We start from the raw sequence: 15,538 nt of genomic DNA, 5'->3' as shown, positions 1-15,538 counted from the left end.
GAAGCAAAAGAAGCAGCAGTGTCCATCATTGCATGCCAGACATGAAATACGCCAGCTCATGCTGATGCCCCCGAAATGACCATGCAGCACGAAGTGGCAGTCCTCCATTGGTGCCGTGGATCTGCGACAGTCTACATTGGTCCAGGTGCCAGTCACTGATCATTCTCTCTGTTCCGAAGAGGATCTGGTCACCCCTCCTTCCTCCCAGTCAGTGTCTGTGAAATCCACCCACCACCCCCCGGAATTAGGTTTCTCCTCTTTTTTGATTTGTCTAATTCTATGTTATAAGACTAAAGAGGAACCCTGTGTAGATGTGTGGTATAGGGCATGCTGGGCATGCTCAGTGTGGCAAGTCAAAATTATAGAAACTTTGACATACGTTTTGTGTCGGGGCTCCATCTGACGCTGATGTCACCCATGTGGGAGGGCTAACATCCTGCTGTCCTTAGAGAACACCAGGTAAGCAATTCTGCTTTACCCTTCCAACTAAGTTGCCTGGAGTGTCTCCTTGTTAATTAACAACCAGCACATTTAAAATATTGTAGCAAGTATTTTTTTTTCTCTGTGTGTAATTTCACTATGGCATCTGTTACCAGAGGATGTGTTCAAGGCTAAGAGAATAGCAGAATTTAAATGAGGTTTGAATAAATTCCTGCAGGAAAAGTCCATAAACCATTATTAGCCAGCTAGACTTGGGAAAGTCATCGCTTATCCTAGGGTATGAGCAGCAAAAAAATAGGTCTAGTTTTTGGGATCTTCTGGTTACTTGTGCCCCAAACTGGCCACTGTCAGAGATGGGATGCTCCAATTGCTGGAACTTGGTCTGATCCAACATGGCATATGTTATGTTCTTAGGACAATTTGGAGTTCAGCATGAGAGAAAAGTATTCTCAAAGCAAAGACCAAGTCAGATAATAATCCTTAGTATGATAATCCATCCCCAATCGAAAAACGAGTAGCTGTTCTAAAGACTGATACATTTTGTCTTTCGCTGCTCCTATGCACGGTGAATGCTGCATTATCTCCTCCACCCCTTCCTACAGCCCTCAAACTCTGCTGCTTTAATTTAATTTACAAATTTCCATTTTCCAAGGTTTTTAACTATTATTGTGATCCTTTCAAAGTACATTACAATAATTATAAACCATTAGCTGGCCTAAGATACAATTGGTGCATAAAATCCAAAAAGTCACAATATAAGACATAAGATGCAATCCAATAAAATCTAATACTACAGATACCCATTCATCTGATTTCCCCAACCCTGATCTAAATGACCTATTATATTAATCACATTTTTTAATATACAGTCAATCAATTACTCCTTACAAACTTAGAAAATAATCATTTATTAAAACTGATCGATGTTGCTACATTTTAATTATGTTGACCCTAATTTACTAAATACCCAAGTTTTTAACTGCTGTTGAATAAAACATAATTTGACACTCCAGAGTTCTGAAGGAACTAAAAAATGAAATTTCAGACCTATTAGTAAAAATTTGTAGCCTATCATTAAAATCATCCATTGTACCTGAAGACTGGAGGATAGCAAATGTAACCCCAATATTTAAAAAGAGCTCCAGGGGCAATCCGGGAAACTACAGACCGATTAGCCTGACTTCAGTGCCAGGAAAAATAATGGAAAGTGTTCTAAACATCAAAATCACAGAACATATAGAAAGACGTGGTTTAATGGAAGAAAGTCAGCATGTCTTTACCCAAGACAAGTCTTGCCTCACAAATCTGCTTCATGTTTTTGAAGGAGTTAATAAACATGTGGCTAAAGGTGAACCGGTAGATGTAGTATACTTGGATTTTCAGAAGGCGTTTGACAAAGTTCCTCATGAGAGGCTTCTAGGAAAAGTAAAAAGTCATGGGATAGGTGGTGATGTCCTTTTGTGGATTGAAAACTGGCTAAAAGACAGGAAACAGAGTAGGATTAAATGGACAATTTTCTCAGTGGAAGGGAGTGGTCAGTGGAGTGCCTCAGGGATCTATATTGGAATCCTTACTTCTTAATATATTTATAAATGATCTGGAAAGAAATACCTCGAGTGAGATAATCAAATTTGCAGATGACACAAAATTGTTCAGAGTAGTTAAATCACAAGCAGATTGTGATAAATTGCAGGAAGACCTTGTAAGACTGGAAAATTGGGCATCCAAATGGCAGATGAAATTTAATGTGGATATGTGCAAGGTGATGCATATAGGGAAAAATAACTCATGTTATAATTACACAATGTTGGGTTCCATATTAGGTGCTACAACCCAAGAAAGATATCTAGGCATCATAGTGGATAACACATTGAAATTGTCGGTTCAGTGTGCTGCGGCAGTCAAAAAAGCAAACAGAATGTTGGGAATTATTAGAAAGGGAATGGTGAACAAAACAGAAAATGTCATAATGTCTCTGTATCGCTCCATGGTGAGACCGCAATTTGAATACTGCGTACAATTCTGGTCGCCGCATCTCAAAAAAGATATAATTGCGATGGAGAAGGTACAGAGAAGGGCTACCAAAATAAGGGGAATGGAACAGCTCCCCTATGAGGAAAGACTAAAGAGGTTAGGACTTTTCAGCTTGGAGAAGAAACGGCTGAGGGGGGACATGATAGAGGTGTTTAAAATCATGAGAGGTCTAGAACGGGTAGATGTGAATAGGTTATTTACTCTTACGGATAATAGACTAGGGAGCACTCCATGAAGTTAGCATGTGGCACATTTAAAACTAATCGGATAAAGTTCTTTTTTACTCAATGCACAATTAAACTCTGGAATTTGTTGCCAGAGGATGTGGTTAGTGCAGTTAGTATAGCTGTGTTTAAAAAAGGATTGGATAAGTTATTGGAGGAGAAGTCCATTACCTGCTATTAAGTTCACCTAGAGAATAGCCACTGCCATTAGCAACGGTAACATGGAATAGACTTAGTTTTTGGTGTACTTGCCAGGTTCTTATGGCCTGGATTGGCCACTGTTGGAAACAGGATGCTGGGCTTGATGGACCCTTGGTCTAACCCAGTATCGCATATTCTTATGTTCTTATAACACATCTCTAAGTGAAACCGGTAAACTATTCTGAAAAGCTATATGTGGTGGTGTTGGATTTCATAATGATGTTAGAAAGAATCTCTAGTCTGACTTATTGACTGGAATGTAAAGTTTGTCTTGGTGTATATTGATATATTTTCTCCATCAGGTACCTAAACATGATCCCTGATAACACCTGCAAAACCAAAATTGAAATTTCAAATTGTACTCTTAAAGATAAAAGGAACCAATGAAGATAGAACAGCAATGGTGTGGCTTGCTCCCACACTTGACACCCATAATGGTATCCTGACTTACTGTATGTCAAGTTTAATACTAATAAAAAAATTCTTGCAGCAGTATTTTGGACCAGTTGTAGCCTGCCCATTTTTTTTTATGATAGGCCCAAATAGATTGAGTTACAGTAATCCAGATGGGAAAGTAGAGGCTTATATCCCTGCTTTCAAAGCCAGAGGGCACAGGAATGATCAAAGGTGATTTACAAATTGTAAGCTAAGGAAGACTTTTGCACTTACTGACACCTGCTTTCAAATATAAGTTTGGAGTCAGTAAGAATCCCCAAACTTTTTATTTTTGTGAAAAGCTCAGATAATGAGTTCCCAATAAGAATTCTGAAAATTGCTCTAGATAAGCATATGTGCCTAGTCCTAGCATCTCTGTTTTATTCTCATTTAATTGATTGGATGAGTTTTAATCTGCAATTTGTGCAATTAAAGCATTTAGCTTGCTAATAGAATCTGGCCAGGAACCCTGCCATGAGCCTAAAATGTGACTATTATCTGCATAGATGTAAACACTCACCCCTTAGTCTCTAAGGTTCGGGGGCAAATGTAGAAATTGAACAAAATATGTAATGGGTGAGCCCTGAAGGAGTAATGATGATAAGCCAAGGATCAGAGGAGCATGTCTCTTCTTCTACTACTACTACTTCTGCTGCTGCTACTACTACTACTACTACTTATCACTTCTATAGCGCTACTTGCTGTATAAAAATACAATGGACAATTACGCAGTCCAATCAAGACAAACCTACAGGGCAAAATACATTTTTGGAATTTAATTTATTCAGAGAATGGTTAAAATCAATAAAGCTATAAGGAGGATAATCAGGTTAAGATTTAAAGACAGCCTCAAAATGTTGGGAGTTTAGATTGGATTTGAATAAAGAGTGGGATTATAGTGCATCAACTCAGGAAGACTATTCTAAGCATACAGTTATCCAGGCAAAATGCATGGAGTCGGGATATGACACTAGGGTAGGGATAGGAGTGACTTGCCTTATGAGTGGAGTTCATGAGGACGGTTATAGTGAGAGGTGGGGTGGAACTTCAGAGTGAAGGCACTTGAAGGTAAGAGGATTTTGAAATCATTCAACTCTTATTAGCTAGAAATAACGCAAGCCACTTCAGTGCTTTCACTTCCACCCCTTGCTTTACCAACTGACGTCCAACAGTGTCAAAGGCTTATAAAAGGTCAAGGAGGACCAAAAGGCCAGAACCGTCTTGTAAGCAGCCAGCAGCTGCATGTCCTCAGTAAGTAAAACTAACACCATCTTTGTCCTAAATTGGTGGCAGAAGCCTGATTGAGTGGGATCTACCTTTTTTGATCGTTCTAGAAAAATCTTAAATTATGCTGTAATTATGGAATCTAACAATTTAGCAAAAATGGCCAACTTTGACACTGCCATTTTTTAAACATTGGGGTGGTATTCCTGATCAAATTACTTTAACCAAGTAAGCTAAGTGAACCCATACACGCTTAGGAAGACCTACAAGCAACAAACCAGGACATGGGACGTTTAACTTTCACTAATGTTCATCCATTCATACATCTCTAATGCTTCTGTAGGCACAAAACTACAGAGCTTATTGGACTGTACCTCAATGTGGGAGTCCATCAAAAAGGGCTCTGGGCTTTCTCCAAAGTCACAAGTGACTACCTCTTGGTGGTTGTCATTAGACCCACAGAACCCTGTACCATATAAACACAACTGGCTTGTAGGGTGGTACAGAGGCAAACATTTTGTTTCACTTATTTATTCATTTCATAATTCACAATTATCATTTTATTTGTTTTTGTTTCCCATTAAAGCCTATGGGGGAAACGTGCAGGCTATTTTAGGCCTCCAAATTGGCCTTGTCTATTTCTAATGAAACTTATAGGTAGAAATCCTCAGAAATGTGAAGGCACTCCAATGCATCAAGACTATGTCACTGTGGCACCAAAAGTGGCTTGAATAGCCCAAGGACCTGAAATGGAGCAAAAAACTACCAGCATTAGCAGAAGTTCTCTAAAGTACCATCAGAGGAGCAAAGCAGCAGCAAAAGTGGCCAGAAAACTCAAAGGCTCTAAAAGTGGAGCCAAGGGCACTAATAACAGTGGCATGAATCCCCTAGGTTGCACCAAAGCAGTACTAAGTGTGGCATGAACAGATAAAGGCACCATGATGGGGGGGAAAACAGCAAAAGAGGGACAAAGCAGTAGAAATGGTGGCATGAAGACCTCATAGTATCATGAGGCACAAAGCAGCCATCCATAGTGGCAAGGACACACCAAGGCTCCAAATGGAGGGGCAAAGGGCACCAACCAAATTGGTAAATTGGTACAAAGCCCTAGGCAGGAAAATGCCAGAGGAAATCCTGGGAGGAGGTCTGATGTAATTTTGTATGGTATCATTAGGGGAGGCAGCTAGCTGTTTAGACTTGGAGTTGATCCTCCCCTTTCCTGTATATAATAGCCTTGTCAGTATCATCTACCCTCCTCCACCTCCTCACTGGTGGCTAAGATGCTACTAACTAGAGGTGTCAAATTCTCTTCAGCCATTAGCTGTTCAATACCTTGTCATTCAGGGAATCTAGGATGCAATTATTCTTCTGAATCACTTTTTGTAAATACTGCCTTCATTACCTGAGAAGCACTAATAATGGAGGGGTGCCATACTGATTTTGAGTGCTGCACTTCTGTTGCCCTTGTCTTTTGCTGTGGGATAATCCATGGAAAGCTGAATACCAGATGAAACCAATAGTCTTAAGAACTATGAAGGGAAGGGAGTTTGAAGAACAAGTCCATGAGAGCATGAAACAATTAACAATAACTAGGTAAGTATTGGATTGTCGGGGCAAGACCAAGATTAGGCAAGTATCATAAAGGAAGGGAATTTGAAAAGAACCTTGCAGATAGCTGGAGCAGAGGCAGAATTGTCCAAATGTAGCAAGAGTGGCTTGGAGTAGCAGCCCTTCAAGGGCTGAATATTATCAAGAGAGACGTGTGGAACACTATATATCTGTGTGGTGGTGGCCAGATTCGTTTGTCAAAAGTGGACTGTCACGCTATCAATGCGGTTTGAAAAGCTCCGTGTGCTGAAAATGGCTGCTCCTAGCGGCTCCTTTTACTGGCCTAGGAGCAGCCATTTTCAGCACACGGAGCTTTTCAGACCGCATTGATAGCGTGACAGTCCACTTTTGACAAATGAATCTGGCCACCACCACACAGATATATAGTGTTCCACGAGTCTCTCTTGATAATATTCAGCCCTTGAAGAAGGAGCCTGTCTCCGAAACATCTAGATGTCGACTGTACAAGATCAAAGTTAGCCACCTTTTGATGTCATTCACCATATTTGGTATGGTTACCCCCATCATTTCTGGCTGTCAATCTATACTGATGACGGGGTTCCCTTTAAAAACGGTGTCTTACTCAAAGCCATTTGTCAATGAAGGGGAGGCATGCTGTCAGGTAGCCAGCGGCACCATGAAGTAAGTACACTGACTGTCCGCACAGATGGTATTTTTTCAAAATGTCCCAAGAATATTTTAGAGTTGACTATGCTTTATATGGCTTACATTATATTCAGCGACCTTAATCCATTAGCAAATTGACCGCACTTTCTCAAAAAAGTAACTGTCCTGTTACCAACTGCAGCCATCATTTATGTAACAAGCTAAATGCTGTTTTTAAAGGCTTTTGTTTCCATTCATTGCACAGATCGATCCACTGCTGTCTTCAGTTCAAAGCTCCCTGAAGAAGGAATTAAAAGACTCCTAAACGTTGCAGTATTGGGAAGGATTCAGCACTCACTGCATTGTGGACAATATATTCAAAGATCAGTGCATCATATAGCTCCCATTCGGGGGAATATTTAAATAACTGAACATATCCTATGATTAAAAAGCCCCAGCGCTTAAAAAAAGCTTTCTTACAAGCTACTTGTAACAAAGAGCGCTGTATGATGGACACTGTTCTTACATTTAGATAAATCTAACATAAGCCTATTGCATATAGCGGAATATTTTTCATTTTGTTCTGATTCATTCATGTCATGCTATTGATCAGGTTTCTTTATATTGTCATGTTATAAAATCGGCATGTCCATGTATACATGCGGGTTTTAAAATTGATTCCTGTGCTCAGTTCTGATCATCATATCTCAAAAATGGTATAACAGAATTAGAAAACGTATGGAGAAGGGCAACCAACATGATAAAGGGGATGAATGATTCATCTATGAGGAAAGGCTAAAGAGGTTAGGACTCTTCATCTTGGAGAAGAGATGGCTGAGGGCAGGTAATAATGACAGCAGAAAAGACCAAATTGTCCATCCAGTTTGCCCAGCAAGTTTCTTAAGGTAGTAATTGCCAATCCACGCCGGTTACCCCAAGCTTTATGTTAAGGGTAGTAATATTTTCAATCAAAACCATGCAACTGTCAAACCCAAAACAAAATTACTGCTTGCAACATTTTTACAGGGTGAGCAGCCTACTTGATAATTCAGACAATGCTGCTTAAATGTGCTTTACTTTTGGACTGGGCTGTAGAAGCAGTCCTGTGCTTTTTCTTAAAGTCTGCATATCAGTATCCTGGAGCAAAACGTCAAGGCCCAGCATTGGCTATTGTCTGAAACCAATTTCCCTTTTTCTCCCGTTGAAACAGAGAGCAATGTTGCAGTTGCTTTAAAAGCATCAAGGTTAATTGGTTAAGGATAGTAATCCCCATGCTTTCTGTTAAGGGTAGTAACTACCGCTTCATGCAGGTTATTCCCATGCACCCTTTTCTTCATTTCCAACCTCTAGCCTTTAAGGACCCACAGTGTTTAGCCCATGCTCTTTTGAATTTGCTGTTTTCATCTTCACCACCTCTTCTGGAAGGGCATTCCAGGCATCCACCACCCTTTCTGTGAAGAAATATTTCCTGATGTTGGTTCTGAGTCATCCCCCTGAAGTTTCATTTTATGATCCCTAGTTCTACAGTTTGTGCAACATTAAAACCTTTTAGGTATCTGAGGGTCTGTATCATATCTCCCCTGCAACTTCTCTCTTCCAAAATATACATATTTACATCCTTCAGCCTCTCCTCATAAGTCTTCCGATACAAACACCACACCATTTTGGTGTGGTGTTTGTATCGGAACCTTGGAGGGGTCCAAGGCTAACATGGGTGGGCACTAGGCATACAGGTCTGAATCCTAGTCTTATCAATAAATAATAGGGATGTGAATCGTTTTTTGACGATTTAAAATATCGTCCGATATATTTTAAATCGTCAAAAATCGTTAGGGCCACGATACAATACCAATTCCCCCGATTTATCGTTAAAAAATCGTAAATCGGGGGAAGGGGGAGGGCAGGAAAACCGGCACACTAAAACCCCCTAAAACCCACCCCTGACCCTTTAAATTAAATCCCCCACCCTCCCGAACCCCCCAAATGCTTTAAATTACCTGGGGATCCAGCGGTGGTCCAGAACGGCGGCGGTCCGGAACGGCCCCCTCAATTGAATCCTTTTGTCTTCAGCCGGCGCCATTTTGCAAAATGGCCACCGCAAAATGGCGGCGGCCATAGACAAAAACGATTCGATGCAGGAGGTCGTTCCGGACCCCCGCTGGACTTTTGGCAAGTCTTGTGGGGGTCAGGAGGCCCCCCAAGCTGGCCAAAAGTTTCTGGGAGTCCAGCGGGGTTCAGGAAGCGATTTCTTGCCGCGAATCGTTTTCCGTACGGAAAATGGCGCCGGCAGGAGATCGACTGCAGGAGGTCGTTCAGTGGCGGTCCGGAACCCCCACTGAACGACCTCCTGCAGTCGATCTCCTGCCGGCGCCATTTTCCGTACGGAAAACGATTCGCGGCAAGAAATCGCTTCCTGAATCCCGCTGGACTCCCAGAAACTTTTGGCCAGCTTGGGGGGGCCTCCTGACCCCCACAAGACTTGCCAAAAGTCCAGCGGGGGTCCGGAACGACCTCCTGCGTCGAATCGTTTTTGTCTATGGCCGCCGCCATTTTGCGGCGGCCATTTTGCAAAATGGCACCGGCTGAAGACAAAAGGATTCAATTGAGGGGGCCGTTCCGGACCGCCGCCGTTCTGGACCACCAGGTAATTTAAAGCATTTGGGAGGGTGGGGGATTTAATTTAAAGGGTCGGGGGTGGGTTTTAGGGGGTTGGCTCACGATTTTAACGATTTTTCACGATATTTTTAAAACCCAAACGGCAACAATACGATTCCCTCCCCCTCCCAGCCGAAATCGATCGTTAAGACGATCGAGGACACGATTCACATCTCTAATAAATAATGCATTAGAGTGTACCTGATAATAGATTTCTAAATAGCCTGCAACATCTGACTAACTGATGATATTTGGAGTGCCAAATAGCTGTCTAAAATTTTATCCAGCTAGCTGGATATTTACACCTATTCAGACAAATTTTTCATTATGAAAATGATTGCATTTATCCAGCTATGTCAGTGCTAGCTGGCTTACTGCATATGGAATTCCTAGTAAATTGGTATGGCAAGACTTATATTTACAAAACCCATGTTGATTCTCCCCCATTAAAGCATGTCTATTTATGTGCTCAGTAATTTTGTTTTTAAAACTAGCTTAAACCATTTTGTCCAGCATCAACATCAAGCTTACCGGTTGATAGTTTCCTAGATCACCCCTGGAGCCCTTTTTAAAATTGACATCTCATTGACTACCTTCCATGTTTCTTGGCCCCATGGCTGTTTTAAATGATAGATTGCAAATCACCAGAAATGGGTCTTCAATTTCATTTTTTAGTTCCTTCAGAACTCTGGGGTGAATACCATCCAGTTCTGGTGATTTGTTTTTCTTTAGCCTGTAAATCTGAGTTGTTATGTACTCCAGTTTCACACTGATTCCATCTAGTCGCTCAGAATCATCACCATCAAAAAATGTTTCTGGTATTTGTATGACTCCCAACATCCTCCTTAGTAAAGACAGAGGCAAAGAATTCATTTAGTTTTTCTGCTACCTCCTTGTCCTTCCTGATCCCTCTTTTTTTTTACCCCTCAGTCATCTAGGGGCCTAATTGACTCCTTCATAGGCTTTTTGCTTTGAAAGTACTCGAAAAAAAATTTTATTACTTTTTTTTTTACCTGTATGTGCAAGCTTCTTTTCAAATTTTCTCTAAGACTCCTTAATTATTATTTTTTTTACTAGGTGAAAAGAGTAAATACCACTCAATGATGAAAATCACAAAACAAAAAAAGGTGAACAACAAAACAAAAAACATTCAAAACCTCTATGATCAATCAAGTCTGAGGAAAGTGGTATCAGAGCATAGAAGTGCTAGAATTTTTAAAATACTGGCTCTTGCCTGCCATAGGCTTCAGACAGTGTCAGTCAGAAGAACAAAATATCAATTATTTACCAAACTCCTCACTATGTACTTCCAAGCTAAAAAAAAAAAAATATAATTAAAATTTATTTTATTCAATAATTATCAAAAATTCACAAAATATCAGAAGGAAAACTTATCTCCTGTGCTGTGTCATTTAAACTCTCAAGCTTTAAATTATTTGATATTTTGTGCTTCTGACTGAGACTGTCTGAAGCCCATTGCGCACAAGAGAACAGTAGATTCAAAATTCTTGCACTTCTGTACTTTGATACACTCTCCTCTTATATCAGACTTTAATGATCATAGAATCTTTGAATGTTTTAAATATTTTTTTGTTTTGTCGTTCATCTCAATTTGTTCAGTTATGTATGTTACAACATGTAAACCACTTAGACCTCTATTTTGTATAAGCGGTATACAAAAGATTTCAAATAAATTCTTTTTGTGATTTTAATAATATTTTTTTTTTTTAACATCTAATTTATAAGTGCTTATGTTCTTCCTTATTATCCTCATTTGGATCTATTTTCACTTTTTAAAATAATGCTCTTTTGGCTGTAATTGTCTCTTTCACTTCACTAGTAAACCATTCTGGCAGTCATTTGATTTTCCTTTGATCTTTTTTAATGCATGGAATTACATTTTATCCAGGCCTCAAGGATGGTAATTTTAAACAGTGTCTATGCAGCAAGGATGAGTGCCAGCAAGATCTGCCCCCCAAGGAATAGCATAAGGGATATAGCAGTAAAGTGTAGTGTCAGGGGCATAGCAGCTAGTCAGAGCAGCAGCAAGACCCTCAGAGTGCTTTTAGTCATCTTGCCACTCAAGTGGAAATTCTGGAAAACTCAGCAAGGACAGATTTGATTTTCAAGAAGACAAATTTTTCTATGAAATCTGGCAACAGTCTTGAATTGATGAGGGCTCACGAGAAGATACAATCATTGGGCATCCTGGTTGGTGGGCAGAAAAGATAATACTGAACCACTTAACTATAACCTCTCCTAAACTTAACTCTAACTCTGACTGTAATCCTAGCCCTAATCCTAACTATAACCATAAACCTAACCAGAAATCTAACTGAATCTTAATTCTAACCTAACCATATTCCTAACTAGAAACATAAATCTAACCCTAACTCTAAACTATAATTCATGCTAACCCATATCTTAATACTCATCCTAACCCTAACTCTAACCTATCCGTAACTAACCCTAGCTTTAAACCTATCCCTATCCTAATGCTAATGCTAACATTAACCCTAACCCTTACCCAAAACTCTAACATAACTCTAACCCTACTCTATTGCTAACATTTTTCCAAACTCTAACCTAATCCTAACCCTCACCCAATGCTAACTTAATACTAACACTAGCACTATCCCAAATTCTAACATGACTCTAACCCTAATGCTAGCCCTAACTCTACCCTAACTCCAACCCAACCTTAACCTTTTCTCAATCCTAATCCTAACCCTAACTCTTAACCCTAACTTTGGGGGTCATTTTCCAAAGCGATTGCACATGAAAAGGGACGTTTTGTACGCGATCACTAAATGGGGGCGGAGTCAGGGCGGCATCAAGACCGGAACAGGAGGAGTCAGGGCGGACGCCGCAAAGACATCTTGGACAGCGAAAAGGTAAAAACCCTTTTTGCTGTCTATTTCGTGCCCAATAGCACCACTTTTTATGATGGCGCTATTGGGTGTGAAAGCCGGCTTGCCCCCCTGTACCGCATGATTCAAAGAGCCTGTCAGTATTAGTGTGTTGCGGTCCTGGTCGCTGGACTTGCGACTGGGTCCTTACCTTCCTCTGCCCTAGGGATGCGCGATGGGGTCCGGCGTTTTTCAGGCCTTCTCGGCCCTCTCCATGGCAGCGTCACCACGCGGGAGACGCCGCCGAGCTCTGCTTCAGAGCTCCGCCCCCCTTAGACCTGCATGCACACAAGGGGAAGGCGGTTGGAGGTGCAGTGGTGTGAAACTGAGGCCGGCCCCCGAGATGACGTCAGACGCTGGCAGGATATTTAAAACCGGCGTCTGACTGAAGACGTTGCCTTGCAACAGAGTTCATTCTAAGGCAGGGGTCAGGAACCTATGGCTCGCGAGCCAGATGTGGCTCTTTTGATGGCTGCATCTGGCTCGCAGACAAATCTTTAATTAAAAAAAAAAAAAAATGTTAAAAATATAAAACATTCTTATGTATTTCAATCCATTCATTTCCTACCGCTCATGTTCATGGTTGCGGGTGGCTGGAGCCAATCACAGCTGTCCTCCGGGACAACACCACATTTTTATTGGATAATGCGTAACGTACACGGGTCGTTGTGAGGTCAGGAAGTAAACTTCCCTCCTTTTAATCAAGTAGTCAGCTAGCTAATTGCCGAAACCCTTTTATCGAAGAAGATGGCTAAAAGAAAAAAAGATGAGGAGTATCATACTTTTCAGCAGGAATGGACAGAGGAATTCGCCTTTGTGGAGAGAGCAGGTTCTGCAGTGTGTCTAATATGCAATGATAAAATTGCATCGATGAAACAGTCAAATATAAAGCGGCACTTCGACACCCGCCATACTACATTTGCATCGAAATATCCTGTGGAGGACAGCAGGAAGAAAGCATGTCAAGAGCTACTGTGCAGAGTGCAAGCTAGTCAGCAGCAACTCCGTGTTTGGACCCAACAAAGTGACTGGAATTTGGCTAGCTTTGCTGGTGCTTTAGCAATTGTGAGAAACGGAAAGCCATTCACAGATGGGGAGTATGCCAAAACATTCATGCTTGATGTTGCCAATGAACTTTTTGATGACTTTTCGGATAAAGACAAGATAATCAAACGAATAAAAGACATGCCTCTGTCAGCAAGAACTGTTCACGATCGTACCATCATGATGGCAAATCAAATTGAGGCAACACAAGTGAAGGACATAAATGCAGCACCATTCTTTTCTCTCGCTTTGGATGAGTCAACAGATGTAAGCCATTTATCCCAGTTCAGCGTTATTGCAAGGTATGCTGTCGGTGACACACTACGTGAGGAAAGTCTTGCTGTTTTGCTTATGAAAGGGACAACAAGAGGGGAGTATTTATTCAAGTCTTTCACTGAGCTCGCTAAAGAAAAAAATCTACTGATGGATAAACTTATTTCGGTGTGTACTGATGGTGCTCCATGCATGGTGGGGAAAAACAGAGGATTCGTAGCGCTTCTTCGTGAACATGAAAAAAGATCCATCCTAAGTTTTCACTGCATCCTACATCAGGAGGTGCTTTGTGCTCATATGTGTGGCGAGCAGCTTGGTGAGGTGATGTCACTGGTCATTCGGGTGGTCAACTTTATTGTTGCCCGAGCTTTAAATGATTGCCAGTTTAAAACACTGCTGGATGAAGTTGGGAATAATTATCCTGGTCTGCTTCTGCACAGCAATGTGCATTGGTTGTCAAGAGGGAAGGTGCTCAGCCGTTTTGCGGCTTGTCTGAGTGAAATCCGGACTTTTCTTGAAATGAAAAATGTCAAGCATCCTGAGTTAGCTAACACTGAGTGGCTCCTGAAGTTCTACAATCTCGTGGACATGACTGAACATCTGAACCAGCTCAATGTGAAAATGCAAGGCGTTGGAAATACAGTCTTATCTCTTCAACAAGCAGTGTTTGCATTTGAAAACAAGCTAAAACTCTTCATCACCGACATTGAAACAGGTCGTTTACCACACTTTGAAAAACTGGGAGAGTTTAAAGATGCATGCACAGCAAGTGACCCTGCTCAACATCTTGATCTTCAGCAGCTAGTGGGCTTCACATCTAATCTCCTGCATTATTCAAAGTGCGCTTTGGAGAATTTCGTGAGTGCACTCGTCTTTTTAAGTTCATCACCCATCCACACGAGTGTGCAGTGGACAGCGCCGACCTGAGTTACATCCCCGGTGTCTCCGTCAGAGATTTTGAGCTACAAGCTTCTGACCTGAAGGCCTCAGACATGTGGGTGAATAAGTTCAAGTCACTGAATGAAGATTTGGAAAGACCTGCGCGACAGCAAGCAGAGTTGGCGAGCAAACACAAGTGGGGAGAAATGAAAAAACTTCAACCCGCGGACCAGCTGATTTTCAAAACCTGGAACGCGCTTCCCGTCACATACCACACACTGCAGCGTGTGAGTATTGCTGTACTGACAATGTTTGGCTCTACGTATATATGTGAGCAGTCTTTCTCACATCTAAAGAACATTAAGACCAACCTACGATCACGTTTAACAGATGGAAGTCTCAATGCCTGCATGAAGCTTAACCTCACCACGTATCAACCAGACTACAAAGCCATCAGCAAAACCATGCAGCACCAGAAGTCACATTAATGGTAAGAAGTACTTTATTCATCATTGGTTAGCAACAGCATAACAATGTTATTAAAAAGAATTCAGAGACTTATTGTACTTTAAAAGTGTCGGTCTTACATAAAATGCACACATTTACTTGTATTTAGTTTTAAACATATTGTATGGCTCTCACGGAATTACATTTTAAAATATGTGGCGTCATGGCTCTCTCAGCCAAAAAGGTTCCCGACCCCTGTTCTAAGGAGTGACTGTTGCTGTCCTTGGTCCTGTGCTCCTGATTCAGCTTTCTCGCCTGTTCCAGCCTCCGCTCTTGATCCAGCTTCCTTGCCTGTTCCAGCCTCCGCTCCTGATCCAGCTTCCTCGCTTGTTCCAGTCTCTGCTCCTGATCCAGCTTCCTCACCTGTTCCAGCCTCTGCTTCAGTTTCAGCTTCCCAGCCATCGGACTGATTTCCTGGTTCTTGATTTTGGTTCATATACTGTTTCTCTTTGCCTGCTGCCAGTCCAGATCCTCGGACTGTTCTCCACTCAGCTGGAC

This window comes from Rhinatrema bivittatum, chromosome 8, assembly GCF_901001135.1.
Source record: "Rhinatrema bivittatum chromosome 8, aRhiBiv1.1, whole genome shotgun sequence".
Taxonomy (NCBI): domain Eukaryota; kingdom Metazoa; phylum Chordata; class Amphibia; order Gymnophiona; family Rhinatrematidae; genus Rhinatrema; species Rhinatrema bivittatum.
This window is presented reverse-complemented; position numbering follows the sequence as displayed.